The sequence below is a fragment of the Bombus vancouverensis genome, chromosome 18, assembly GCF_051014615.1.
Source record: "Bombus vancouverensis nearcticus chromosome 18, iyBomVanc1_principal, whole genome shotgun sequence".
NCBI lineage: Eukaryota > Metazoa > Arthropoda > Insecta > Hymenoptera > Apidae > Bombus > Bombus vancouverensis.
In genome coordinates, this window is record NC_134928.1 from 4,121,439 (window position 1) to 4,136,708 (window position 15,270).

At 36.3% G+C, this 15,270-nt stretch overlaps 1 protein-coding gene and 2 long non-coding RNA genes across 11 annotated transcripts in view; 1 reads left to right on the top strand and 2 right to left on the bottom strand.

Annotated features, from left to right (window-relative positions):
• The window catches only part of Btk29A (tyrosine-protein kinase Btk29A), a 341,971-nt gene that overhangs the window by 123,187 nt on the left and 203,514 nt on the right, over window positions 1–15,270 (bottom strand). The window lies entirely within an intron of this gene.
• On the bottom strand, window positions 4,338–10,468 carry LOC143304023 (uncharacterized). Its single transcript, XR_013060718.1, has 2 exons — window positions 10,426–10,468; window positions 4,338–4,560 (listed from the first exon to the last, which is right to left on the bottom strand). It is a non-coding gene; the product is annotated as an uncharacterized LOC143304023 (long non-coding RNA).
• LOC143304020 (uncharacterized) lies at window positions 10,008–13,785 on the top strand. Its single transcript, XR_013060714.1, has 4 exons — window positions 10,008–10,079; window positions 10,153–10,316; window positions 10,582–10,753; window positions 10,837–13,785. It is a non-coding gene; the product is annotated as an uncharacterized LOC143304020 (long non-coding RNA).

Here is a 15,270-nt window from a genome sequence, read left to right on the forward strand (position 1 = left end):
GAATTCAGTATCTATCACACTATAGTATCCCAGAATTCGTAGCAATGATTTACAACATTTCAAACAATTTCTACCATTATTTAATAATTGTTTACACGCAAACGTGCAGTTAATTACTTGTATCTTAATTATATTACTTATAACTGTATTAAAATGTTCATTGGATTTTTCAGATTTCTACTACTAAAATATCACAACAGACAGAAAGAAAACATACCTGTAAATCGGTGTGCAATCTAGTGATCTAATTACAAACTTGAAGCAATTACTTATCAATTACCGACTGTTCATAAAAAGGCTAATTTTCAGGAAGCTGGTTCCATCATTCCCCGGGCAGCTTTTTCAACTTCGTTTTCGAGTCAGCTTTTATCGCGTTTCAACAAGAAACAACGCTACAATTAGCAGTCGCTAATTACCAACCGATTAATGACAATACGAGGAAATATACAAGCGAATATTCGCGTTCACCAATCGATCCACGGATTTATCTAACAGAGATCTCGATATCCAGAAATTTCGTTCTCACGTTCTTTTGCCTTTTCTGCTTGTCCCTTGCACCTGGCTTCGTCTTCAACGGAAAACAACCGCGGAGTAATTAATCGTTAACGAGCAATAATTAATGACAATAGGAAGTATTGGTTCACAAGTGTCGTCCTCGAGTAACGAACGATTGCTAATTAATGTTCAGCGTGGAGGAGTATTGCCATCAAGTTTCAAGAAGGCTTGTCAGTCTCGTGTGGCATTTTCGCGGTAAGAGGGTAATACTGGCGAACAGTTGTTGGAATTTAGACGATGAAACGAGCGATAATTATAAACGAAGCAAGTTTCTTCGTATGAATATCGAATGGATGTGTTGTAATCTGTTTTACATTTGTAGTTTAACACTTTACCGACCAATAGCCGATTAATCGGTAATCAATCGCTTACCGACCGATATTAATGCTCATTATTTCAGCAGTAATTTGTTATTTAGTATTATGGTATCTTGCTCAGTTGCGTCAGTTGCGTTGCTTTGTAGGCTCTCACAGTTTTATACCACTTTGAAAAACGTATCGTTCGCGAAGAGCAAAAAGAATGGTATTGGAAAATCTAAACCGAAACAGAGCCGGCGCCAGGGAGAATCTGCGCCTGAGATGCCGGTTGGACGTGCGTATGTTGTTGAATCGCCAGCGGTCGGTAAATTGTTAAGATTAACTTCGATTTAAGATAATTGATTGTATCCAAAAGATACAATTTATGGATGGAAAAATGTATATACAAATAATGTCACAAGGAGGCGGTAAAGTAGCTTTTTTAAGTCGTACGTTAAAAGTATTATAATACTGACTTCTAGGGAGAACAATTTTCTGAATACATAGAATGTAATTTGCTAGATTTCTGGCGCAAACATAATTCTGTGAACTAACAGGCTTAGAATTAATCCAGCGGGATTGAAGAAATGAAGGGTAATGAACTCGAAGTGAACTGAGTCTATTTGAACATTATAACATGTTGTTTCTACTTTTCTAACAAACTTCTACTTGACAAAGAATTTCAAGGAAATTAGTAACGACGATTCTAAAAAACAAACTAAAAATTGTAATCGAAGGTGTTTCAAACAAAGATTGCTAGGTGTAAAGAAATATTATCAAATAGTATCAAAAAGTATAAAAAATTTATCAAATTATAATCTATAATCAGAGATGAAATGAGCAATTCTAAAGCAAGGGGTTAAAAATGACTATGGATTCTTTTTAATTATTATTCTCTTTAATTATTATACTCTTAATTGTTGAGAAATGTTAAGTTGGTATGATCGCTGCTTACTACAAACTAAGTTGGTACGACTTCTAACGACGCTCTTTTGTCTTAGAAGTCGACCACGTTGTTCTATTGACTTGGAGATTCCTGTGTGGTAAGACGTGTTATAAGACTGAAATATATTGGAGAAAACGAATCTAAGTGAATCGTTATTTTATAAACCCAAAACCTTATTAATTAACATTAATTATTGTTGTGCTGATTTATTAAAAACAATAGAACTCGCTTGGTATGTAAGATCTATCTGCGACAACATTTGTAAAACAAACAAAACAGAAAAAAACGTTATCACTGTTAAATGAGTGATGTAGCTGCACATGAGAGTAGAAAAGTCAACGGAAAATTGGAATCTGCGAGAGACCCACATTATTGTATCTTTGATGTATGATACTGTTGAGGTTAAGTGATAGAGGAACGAGTGGATGAAGTGGAACAGTAAAGTATATTGAAACAAGTATAGGTATAAGTATAGTGTATGCTGATGAAGATCTGCACTCTTATAGCGTTACAATACAATAAAAAGAAGAATAAGGAGCACGTTCATATATTTATAGCAAAGGACATTACCAAAAAGTTAACCTCTGTGTGTAGCTGTAGCTGAAGGCTACAAGAAACAGCGATAGAAACCTACTTATAGCTCTTTTGTTTCCAGACCTTGTAATCCAAAGCAAAATTTATATTCAAGAGCACAATAATATGTATCTCTCGTTATTTGGAATTTTTTCACTAAATTCTATTCTCTTCTCCAGGTCACGGATATACAAAAGCAAAGATGTAGAGTTTTTCTTGAAGTAATTACTTCAACAGAATACTAACGACTGTTTTGGTTTGCAAGTTCTAGAGGCAAACGAACTCCCAACAGATTGTTATTGCCGTTTCTTATAATCTTCAGCCGGAGTTACATAAGAATATTAACTTTTTGTACTACCGTCTGTCGATACAAATGGATGAACGTGCCCCCTAGGAGATTATTGTTATCCTTTATTCGATCGGTATAGTAGCATTGAGCGAGTGACGATTATAACTGGCGTACACTATCTCTCGTGCTTATACTTATTTTTATACCATTGACTATTACGAATTCGTCCACTCGTTACGTTATTAATTAAATACACCTACACGTTTAATCCACCTCAAACGAATTGCAACATAAATACATATTTTTTTATATAGAGCTAAGCTGAGTAGTTTTAAAACATAGATAAGCAAATAGAAAGTAAGGAAAACGAAAAGGCAAAGCGTTCGACTGTGCAGCATACGTGCAACTGCCGAATTGTAATATGGGAGATATCGTAAATTACGAAGATGAATGGTGAAGAGTACATCTACACGTATTTAGTATTGAAATTTCAAAGTGGAGAACATCGAAGAGTACAAACATCTTTCTAAGCGATTTAAGTTAAATGTTGATTTATTCTACGACCGTGGAAAGTCTATTTCGCATTTCCAAGAAGCATCGTGTCTCAGTAGCTCTATTTCGCGTTGTTCTCTTCTGTGACCCGCCTTCTAAATACTCGTTCGGAGAGAAGGTAAATTCATTGTGTCCACTGACTTGAAAATCCACGCATTCTCCGCTTTAAATCTCACGGGAGGATACGGTAGAACTTCGGTCAGGGTCTCGGTTTACATAACGCAGGTAATACGCTACCATTTCGTTAAATAATTTCTTTTCTCAGCGAATAAGATCTCGGTAGAAATACAAGTTGACCTTACGAGTATTTTTCGAAAATATACACCAACATGCGTTCATTGTCGTAAGGTAATGTTCATAATTGTGTTAAAAGCTGTAAGATATTTATCTTCAAACGTTTCTGGTTTATTTTAAGATTAAAATAATAAAATAAATATTTAAAATTTATTAATTAAATAGATTAAATAGAACAATTAATTCAATTAATTTAATTAATTTAATAGAAACTAATTAAATAGAACAGATTAAAATAAATATTTCCAGATAGTATTTTAAAAAGATAACGAGAAAAATTATAATCATAACAACTACTCGTTATCAAATATAATTTTAAACAGTCATCGATATATTATACAAAGATGTGAATTAATAATTATCGCTGTTCATCAACATTCACAATCATTTGCACTGCTCTATGTCGAGTATGATTCGACATCAGTTTTTATCTCAGGAGCTCCTTTGTCGAGGCTCATCTTTCTTTGAAAAACATGCGAAGGTAAAGCAGGATTGCATCCTGGAAATTGTTTCAAGATATATTATACTCTTAACAATTACAAAATACAACAATAGTGTAAATAAAACTGGTAATGAATTTGTTTCTTCATTTTATTTATTTAAATTGTCTTATTTTTTAGTTAAAGTAAATTTCAAATAAATCACTTAAAAGCGTTGGCAGCTGCTGGTAACGAAATTGAAATAAAATTTGCAGTGCAAAGGATTAAAGCTTGCAAGCTCTTCTTGTGAAAATCTTGTAAAGATCGATAAATAACATTTTAGTACCAGAATTACACAACGATCTACGGTAATACGATATAATAAAACTACATAGACGATTAAAACAGCATAGTAAGAATAAACGTTAGTTTATTAAGAATAAAAGTTACCATTAATTCTACCAACGAGACCCACATAATTCTTAACAATTATTACCAGACTCTTGTTAAAAAGATAACAAAAGAAGCTGCAATCGTAAGCACCATGGCACTCATCCCCACTTTACCATCGCCCCCACCTCCTCAAACTATCATATTTCTAATCACTTTCGTCAAAGTCCCCAATGACTCATCGTCCTGCCAACAAAGAAGAGGAAAAAAACTGCTAGAAAACATTGTTAAAGGAGAACGAATGATAGGGACGAACCGAGATCACTAGAAGAGAAGCAATGGAAGCAAAGGAGGATTGGAACTATTAAGTTGGCAACAAAGTGATTGCAGATTTTGTCAATACCACCAAATGATAAAATCCGCAATCGGTTAGTTGTCAACCTGATATTTACAGCGAACATTTCACGTTCCGTAAACATACGCCAATTTCGCTGGTGATTCTCTTGCGAATATTTCTGTTTATTCGTATATGAAAAATATGTCCACTAACACGTAAGTACGTGTATATGTAGTAGCTTTCCTCGCGTACAAATTATTTCGCTTCTTAAGGCGCTGCTAAATATTCACTGTAAACGAATAGTTGTTGCTACGACTCACTGGAACGTGAAGTATTCGCAGTAAAAATTGTGGCACAGTTCGTCTTTACCATATTGGGTTGGCAACTAAGTGATTGCGGATTTTGACGTTAGGTGGTACTGACAAATCCGCAGTCACTTAGTTGCCACTACGAGATAGTTGCAAAGAAACGTGGTGCTGCCACGACCGGCATTACACTTGCTAATGGCCAGAGAGTGGAATGCCTGGTCCGGGCCAAGTTGTCGAGTGCTGCTTCGCGTACAAGTACGAGAGCACGAGCGTACACACGATCATTAACCCGAATTACGTTGTGCGCACGACGGGTGCAAGTGCAGGCTGCAGTCATAATGAGCTATTTGTGTACTCGTGCAGAGGTGCGTCGATGACACCGTGACACGCGCGCGCCGCCAACTTTTCATCCCTCCACTTAGCGTGATAATGTTGCGCTTGGCTTCTGTGTTTAGCTGGTGCACAGACGATAATTTCGGTTCTCAAGGCAAACGAATAGGCTTCTGGGCTTCTTCGTAGAAGCCGGCAACAAGATTATTAGTGGGGCGGCACAGGGACAAGGGGAAAAAAGATAGTTCTCTCTTTGCGAATTTTTATCTTTTTGCAAAGGGAATTTTTACTTTTTTTTCTTTTTTTTATTATTATGATGGTTTTCATGGAGCTTTCTAGAGCATTGTCGGTCATATCCTTCATATTCGTCATTGATCCGTTCCTGAGGAACGTACGAACATTGAATTGGACGGATAAAGAATCAACTTTTTCTACGAGGATCAACCGCAGAGGAAATAATTGGTTCTGAGCCTCGAATCGACTCGATAAATGAATTTAATCGTTACGTTGATCGTTGTACGTGTTCGTATGCTGTTTCCGCTGCTGCCCTCTGCATTTAATGCAAGCTTAACCCCTTTTGTTACTTCAGTTATTTTAATCTAATTGCGTTTTGTGATAATAAACTCGACCGTTTTCTTTGTTTCTCGTCTTTTCTTCCTGTCTATTTTCCTTTCATTCTTATTATGGGTTTATTGTTGAATTAAATACATTCCGAATACCCCTCCTCCTTGCGAATATTGCAACTTGAGAAGAGTTGGCAACAGCAGAATGAGAAACAAGCGACTACTTGAACAACATACACATTTATAAATGAAATAGATTTAAGAGTTATCAGCTCAAGAAATATGTACGCACAAGGCCAAAGAATATAGAAAAAAGAATATATTGAGTTTGAAATTAAGTGATTGCGGATTTTGTCATTACCATCTAATGACAACAGCAATCGCTTAGTTGCCAACTGTACGACATTTTATTCTAACGAATAAATTGCATCGGAATATATGCTTTAAATTGTTAAAAACGCGATTGGCAGCGTTTATTCGTTTCAGAAATATAAAGATGCATGGAAGATTCCTAACATGGATATCTTCTACGAGAGATGGTGATAGTAAGGAGAACTGGAACGTTAAGCGAGGATGCAATGGAAAATTGATATGTAGGAATTTTTATTGGAATATATTTGGAGAGATTGGAATTGTGCATCGATAAAAATGTCAGTAAATATAGATATTTTTCTTTTCCTTGTTTATCATACGAAAATAAAAAAATCCGTAATAAAAATAATATGCATATTATAACAATTTAATTGCTGCCTGAAATTACTATGATCTTGTTTCTTCAAAATTGTTCACTCACGAGGAACATTAGGCAACTCGGAAATGCAAAAAATTATGAAACTTTGCGCACAAGTACGTCGTCCGTACAATACAACCCTATTTTTCTTTGGTGCCACAATTCGGTTTTAAGGAATGGAATTATTTCCTTCGGGAAAAATTTAGAATTTTCTTATTCGTGAAATATCTGAAGAGCCATGAAAGATATCTAAAATGAGGTTTTAAACTTGTATTGTTCTATTGTGTTTACTAACCAAAATATGTAAATAAAATTTTGGTAACTCCCGTTTTTACATCTGTAAGTGACTTTTGTGTTAGAATTACGGATAAGATACTTTACTTTACTCGCACGCAAAGTTTTATCATTCTTTGAATTTGTCTTGTCGGTAAAATAGAATAACATTGCTTCACATTCGACTCAGTCGGAAACTTTTCGGCAAATTGAACGCAAGCGATAATTCGTCTAATAGCAGATGATTAGCATTTGACAAAGTGAACCATGAAAGCCTCCTACCAACAATCAAAAAACACTTCCCGGAACAAATCCACCACTTGCTCAAATCATGCCTAAGCAGCAGAACCTTTGTAGTAAAAATAAAGGATGTATATTCTGAAGTAAAAGACATCAAGGCAGGGCTACCGCAAGGAGGCGTCTTAGGACCAATATTATATACACTACACATAGCCAACATACCAACAACTACCAACAGCAAAATACTGACATTCGCGAACGACATGGCTGTATTAGCCACATGGCACACTAGGCACACTAATGCAGAAACAGCAGTCACATTACCACAAGAGCACATCAGAAGAATAGAAAAATGGCTACAAGATAAACAAATAAAAGCAAACCCCAGCAAATGCAACCATATTACCTTTACACTAAGAAAATGGAAACCACCACATATCCAATTGAATGGCACGCACATAACACAAACGAGGCAAGTTAAATATCTAGCACACCACTTAGACACACAACTAACATGGAAGCAACATACTAAATCAATTATAGACAAAATACGGATAAAAAGAAGACAAATGTACTGGTTAACTAGTCGAAATTCTAAACTCAGCATAGAAAATAAACTAAAAATATACAAAATATATAAAACCAATTTGGACGTACGGAATGCCACTATGGGGGACAGCAGCCATGAGCCACATAAATAAACTAGAGTCGCTACAATCGAAGATACTGAGAACAACAGTGAACGCCCTCTGGTATGTCAGAAACGAGGATATACGTAAAAGACTTGAAAATACCAACGGTGAAAGAAGAAATCGGCAGGTACGCAGAAAAATACAAGGAAAGAACGGCAACACATCCAAACCAGCTGGCTGCTGAAGCGAGCAAAACTCTGATAGAAAGAAGACTAAAAAGAAAACAGCCCACTGACCTCACTGAAGAAATAAAATAGTCAAACTCGAAGATGGTACCCCGCTGAGGGTAGCCATCCACCTTTTATTATTTAGCAATAAAGCTAGAAAAATTTACCAAATGTCCAGTTGAACAAATTGTAAAGTACAAATTAAATAATTGAAAAAAGCACGGATCTCTATATTCTGGATTCTCCGAACAACCCTCGACATCTTTAGATTTAAGAAGATAAGATTTAAGTCTAAAGTGATTTTGAAGAATAAAAATAAGCGAGTACGCAGAAAGTAGAAGATCTCATTGTACATTTGAGAATATTGCAACAGACTTTAGACGAAATCTCGATTGCTACATTCCAACGAAACATCTCGCAGTTTACTTTGAAAAAGAAACGAAAACCTTCACTCTACTCCCACATCTCGTACGTCGTGTCGTGATTTCGCGTCCTTCCATTCTCCCACTCGACAAATCCTTATCTTTCTCGTTTTTCCACTTTCACGGCTTTCTGGATCAGAACCTTAGCCACGATCCTTCCACCTTCGCGAATAAACAATTTAATACGCTTTATCGCGTTAATAAAGGTCGAGTAAATCGCCATAAGCCCATCAAGGACAAGCGGACATTTTACTGATCCGCTTTGACAAATTGAACAAAGAAAACACACGCTCAAATATTACGTGCGTTGTAAAATACGTTTGCCATTGAAATGACCAGGTTTGAAAAATTATTATACAGGGTGTCTTGTAACCAATTGGGGGCGCGACCAAAAAGAAAGTTATTCTACGTGGAAAAATAAAAAATCAGAAAAATAAAAAATGTAGAATAACATCTTCTGGTTTTTGGGAAAATTTACTTTAAACAATTGTTTGCTAGACAATGAACGAATTGTACTCTGAAGAAATTACAAGTTTTGAACAATTGAAAGGAAAGATTGCTCGAGTATTTCATAAAGTAAATGACCAGAAAACTGAAATATTCTCTAACGTGTGTTCTCTAACAAGATAAACACAAACTGAAATAAAACAAGCGGAAGTAAGTACAGATATTAATTAACATCAAGTTCTCCGCTAAGCCGAGACACAGTTAAGTACAGACAAATATTTCAAGTTAATATTCTCCATGGTAATTCTAACCTAAAAAAAATTCTAACCTACATTTTCAATTTATTTTCTCATGTAGAATCACCTTAATTGTATCGCCCTATATCTGTCTTTCTTAAAAACAAAGTAGATACCAGAGGATTGCTAAATAAGCAAATGCTTAACTTAAGCTCTTTAAAAAAGTATCCTCTTTGTTCTTTAGAGAAATGTCCATTTTATGGGCCGCAAAATAGTGAAAAAGGACCTGATCTACAACAGCTTCAAAGTTTGTTCCAACCGCTACAGAGCTTCCAGTCTCCTTGCAATACGGAACACCTTGTACAGAAGCAATAGGACGTTGTTGATCCTCGAGCGTCTTAAGCCTTGGACACGAAACGATCCTCAGGTTCAATACATTGTGTGGCGAATGGACGTGTTTCTCGGAGCTTAACAAGAACGCACGAGCGAGGACAACCGATCGAGGCAATGTCTTTATCGATAATGTCTTGATCGGGGCGGAGCGAGGGACATTCGCGCGAGAGACCGGTTTCTTTGCCAAGGTTCCAGCCAGTCTTCGAGATTATCGGTTAACTGTACTTGTCCCGTTAGCTGATAACGGCAGATTGCAAAAGTGATCGACTTTAGTAAGGCGAGGATAGAACTTACTTAAACCTTAATGGATCGACGCTACCTTCACGAGCAATGGATTCACTCACCTGAAACAAGAAACAGATATTCTATGTAAGATGGATGGTTTGATGGTTCTAATGGATACAAATAAATATGTCGAGAGATACAATGAATAAATTAAAATATATTAGATACATTAGCATGTAGTAACAGTATATTAATATTAATGTAGGACACGCATCGATCTAGCGGTTATTAATTTTCTCTTTCTACTAAAAAGTGGAATTTTGAGGTTAAGAAATGTTGTTTCATTCGCAGAGACTTGAAATTCTAAGCTATGTTCGTCATAGACTTTTAGGACCACATGAGGTAAGAGTTGCTCGCTCGTACGATTACTTTGTTACACCTATGAACGAAATGTATTAAATTTGAATTATTCAAGAGATATATAATGGCTGACGAAAGTATTCGAACGCTTACATATGCGAACTTGAATGGCCGAAATAATGTACATTAAAGTAATTTGCTTAGACAAGCAAATGTCAGTAGGACGATGGAAGTTTTGAGGTTATGTCAGCAAAATTTGAAAAGGATTCAACAACGTAGGTAGGCACTGATACATTTATTAGAAACACGCATTGTAAGTGACTGACAGAAGTATTTGAACGCTACATATATTATTAAATTATTTAATATTAATATTTTGTTGGACCACCTTTAGCAGCGATAGTGTGTCTCAATCGACGTTCCATACTGTAAACCAATGATTTTGTAAAATTACACTCAACGGAGTTCCATATTTCTATAATTTTATCTTTCAATACTTGCTTTGTGGTTATCTCAAATTTATTTAATCTTTTTCCGATTCCAGCCCATAAATTTTCAATCGGATTTATGTCTGGACTTTGCGGTGGAATAATTAGCATGCGTGGTGTGTTATATACGATTCATTCTTTCGCAATTCTAGCAGTATGCTTAGGATCATTATCTTGTTGGAAGTGGAAATCTTCCAATAATCCTAATCTACGGGCACTTTCTTTAAGGTTATTTTTTAAAATATTTAAAAATATTTAAAAGTCAATCTTTTTTTATGATTTATCGCATTAATGTATGGCTTGTTTCGCAGTACTCTGCCTTGGAAATCATTGTTTCGTCAGATTCGTCGACATAATTCCGGGTGAACTTCTTCATGAAACATATCAGCTACCATACTTGCGAGTCGAGGAGCGGATGCAGTAGGATTCTTTTTAATTCGCGAATGATAACTTTCTCCTCTGTTCCAGACAATTTCTTTGGTCGATCTGATCGAGCTTTGCTTGCAGGTGTTCCTTCATTCTTTCACTTTTTATGATATAATATATTGTGGACTTACTTCTGTTCACAATTCCGGCAATCTCGTTATATGATTTGCCGTCCTCATGTAATTGGAATATTATTTCTCTTTCACACCTTTCTGTTTCACACTTTTTGGTATTTTACTTTTACGCTTTACTTTTACGTTACCGTCTGTTACTCCCCGAGGCTTACTATAAGCCGTGTTCCTAACCGTCTCCCTTGGTACTACAGTGTCGCAGACAGATCGTCTTACATGACCGGCGAGGTATACACAATGTAGCGATAAGCGCATAGTTGTCGTCCAGCAGCGAGTTCTAAAAAACATCGTTCGCCTTCGGTCTGTTATTTTACCTACACAAAAAAAGGTGGCATACGTGATCATAGGCGCGAACGGTTGCGGGACCCGAGCGTGGTGGGAGTCGTCTCCAAGAGGAGACAAAGGAAAAAATCGAAGGGCAATCAGTATTATACGAGGATTCAAACCGAATGCATCGAAAGGTTCAGAGAAATAAAATCAAGTTCGCTTAGTCAAACTAATATGTCGAGAAATATTATAAAGTCGAGTCGAATTATAATAATAAACTAATTGTATCATCGTTAAATCATTTGTAACGTGTTAATTATAATTTTAAATATTGTTGAAAATAGAAACTTATATTAACCCTGTTAATTCTGTGTTACAATCATTTGAACTACCTCTGTTATCCTAATCGAAACAGGGGAACGACTGGTTCGCGGCGTCGACTATCAAAATCGTAGCGAGAATTGACGCCCCTCGCGATCGCGTCTCTCCGCGAACGGTAGTAACACTGTTACTGAAACGACATCTTAACATCAAGTGAACGTACCAATATTTTTATTTAGCAATGATGTTTACATTCGGTGCAAACGAAGATGAAAAACTATCAACAGTGTTACAGCGTTCGAATACTTTTGTGTGAAGATACCAAATTGTTTTAACAAATTAGTTTATTACACCTCATTTTACTAATTGAAATTTGTAAGTGTAAGCGTTCGTATACTTTCCTCAGCCGCTGTACATATCATTCGAATAATCACGAGTGCTATTAACATTATAAAATACAGAAAAGTAACGAGTCTTAAGCGACGAAGAAAAGAAGGAAAATTACGAAGAAACTTCTCCAGCCTGGTATAATGATCACATGTGATATACTGTGTCCGAATACATGCTGCGTGCTCACATATGAGACTCGAGATTTAAAGAACTTTAAAGAGCATACAGCGAGAAATTGAAAAAGCATCCGCGATGCATGCAGATAGACGAGACGACAGTTGTCAACGTTTTACGCGATCAAAAGGGAAAGTTGAATGGGTGGATGGGCAAAGGGAAAAGTCGACGGTTGGCGCACAGAAGACGCGGCTAGTCTACGAATCGAAATTGAAACCGTTGTGTTGGAGACCGTAAACTGGGAATAGCTGGCTGCGGCATGTCGTGAAATCTTATCGCGAACAACGCTTTGCATTTGCAAAGTGATAAATCGTGAGTTGTAACCGGAATCATTGAAGCGTAGGATTATACACGTGCACTTTCAAATTTGTATAAATCTCGCTGAGTAACAGTTCGTAATGTGATATGTTATTTAAAATATGTGATAAACAACCAAATACTTTTGCGTAACTACAAACGATGATTAGGTTATGTTAGTTTTGCATAAAACGATCACAAATCATCATCGACATATTTCCATGTTGCTATTAGGACGTGCGTTAAAAGCCAGTACACCAATTTCTACTGTGTGGCGAATTACAAGCAGCAGGCGTGGTAATACGTGATTAATGTACGCGTTAAACGCGAGTCAGATTTCCAATATCGACAGAAGGGGCGATATTTTGCAAAATCTCCAGACCCAACAAAATGATTTTCCACAGAGTGCGGTTACGATGTCTGCACACAAATACTGGACTACGCAAAAGCAACGTGTAGCAAAGCAGAGTTTACATTTCGACAAAAATATTTGATAAAAAGATATAGTACAATGTAACCATATTTCTATTTTTCTGATGTGCTTTTGTAGCAATGTGACTGCTGTTTCTGCATTGGTGTGCCTGACTAGTACAGCTGTGTCGTCCGCGAATGTCAGTATTTTGCTGTTGGTAGCCCTGCCTTAATGTCTTTTACTTCAGAATATACATCCTTTATTTTTACTGCAGAGGTTCTGCCGTTTAGGTATGATTTGAACAAGTGGTGGATTTGTTCCGGGAAGTATTTTTTGATTGTTCGTAAGTGGCTTTCATGGTTTAGCATGCAATAAATTAATACAGTGCACTTTGTAATCAACTGTCTGGTTTGCAACTGTTTTCCTCCGTCAACCGGCTGATAAACCGCGTGTTTTTGCACGCGTACGTTGGCAATATTTTACATACAAACGAAAAATGCGGTAGCGATAGTTTATTTATAAATGGTGGCGATCAATTTCGTTTTCCGATATAGCAATTTTTCTATGGTCGGACAATGAATGTATTCGGAAACTTACTATTGCCAAGTGAAATTTTATATTTTGTCTTATCGTCGTTTGAACGAAAATCCCATATTGACGATGTTACGCAAAACCTACAATTTTCGAAGCAACTGCAGTTATTCGTAATTAGACTACGAAAGTTTGTTAAGTCTCGCCGTTTATGGGAAATTTAAAAGCGCAAACGTGCACAGGTCGCATGTAATGAATTCGCGCAGAAATGTGTAAAATATTCCAAGTATGGTCCCCGTGATAATATTTAACGCGTGAAATAAATCTCTCGACATAACCATTTTCAAGCAAAAAGCAAATGTTCTATTTACAATGGAGCACGTGCTACTTGCTGGCTGATCCGTGTCGTTCAATTAACCAGTAAACGAATGATAAAAGGCTTATCTAGGATTATGAATTAAATCAGATTAACCTCCGCCTCCGCGGGGGATATTGCGATCAATCCGCAGTTAGATCAAATCGGCTAGACATCCATTACCGCCGTGGCGTGGCGCGGCGTGGCGCGGCGCGGCGTGGCGCAACCCATCGTCAGGAAAGGACTGAGACAAATCGAGCAAAAACGGGTGGAAGGGGAAGAGCCAGTCCGGTTCAGTAGCTTTAAGCAAATAGGAAGTTCGAAGAGCGGAGAATCTAGTCGGATAAAAATATACCGGGATTCCGACGATATTAAAATTATTTCTGTCCTGCAAGTGTAGTCTTTCGCAGCTCCTGGCAAATGAGGCACATTGATCTGCTTCTTTTTGACACCGTTTTTACTACAGAATTAATAAACTAAACTTTCGTGAAGACTTTTGTGACTCGTTTAAAAGAATTCTTCGATGGATTAACGTATTGGTTGAAAATTTCGAATAGCTTCTCGATTATGGTTATACTGAATTTTGTTATTAATTAAGTTTGTTATTAATTTGAAATTAAATTGTGGATGAAGAAAGTGTAGGATATATCTGGAATAGCGAAGTATGCAAAAGCTACTATCGTTGTCTAATTTGTGACATAAATAAATAAAAAAAATCCTATACTATGTATACGTGTCTTTGCACATACTCGATTGAAACATCGGTAAAACGAACCAACGATAAGCCACAAAATATTATCTCTTTGTTATTGAAACTTTTATAAAACCTAAACACCTACAATGTAGAAAGTTGCGTTTAACATTGTTACATTCTCTAGGCTTATGATCAAAGAGTTTCTATAATTTAAAAAAATATTACAATTAGAATCTCGGTAGATAATCGTTTTATATATCCGCCAAGTATTATAGGAACCATTACACTCTGAATATTTTGATATATTTTTTCATATTATGTGCAGCTTGCGTAATGTTGAACTTTCGAAATTCTGTGAAATTTGTGAATTCTCATAAAAAATTTACAACGATTTTGTAGCACGACAACGTCGCTCAAAAGTAAAACACGTTAAAACTCGAAAGTCAATATTTTTCACGCGTGTCTCAGATTCTCCTGCCGTGAAGAAATTTCTTCGCTGTTTGTACTTTTTACGCGCGTACGCTAACAAACAACTGGGAAATAAACAAAATTGCAACTTCACATTGTAATGTATACGACAAGTTGGACAATTACCAACATTAGGTAATTCGCGTTACTTTTATTCAAAAGCAGCCAGGTCTCAGCTGAAATGTTTTTTTTAAGAGATTCTTTTAACCCGTTTACATGACACGTTAGTTTTTCAACAACCGTGTGAAAACGGTTTTTCCGTAATTAATCAAAAAATCA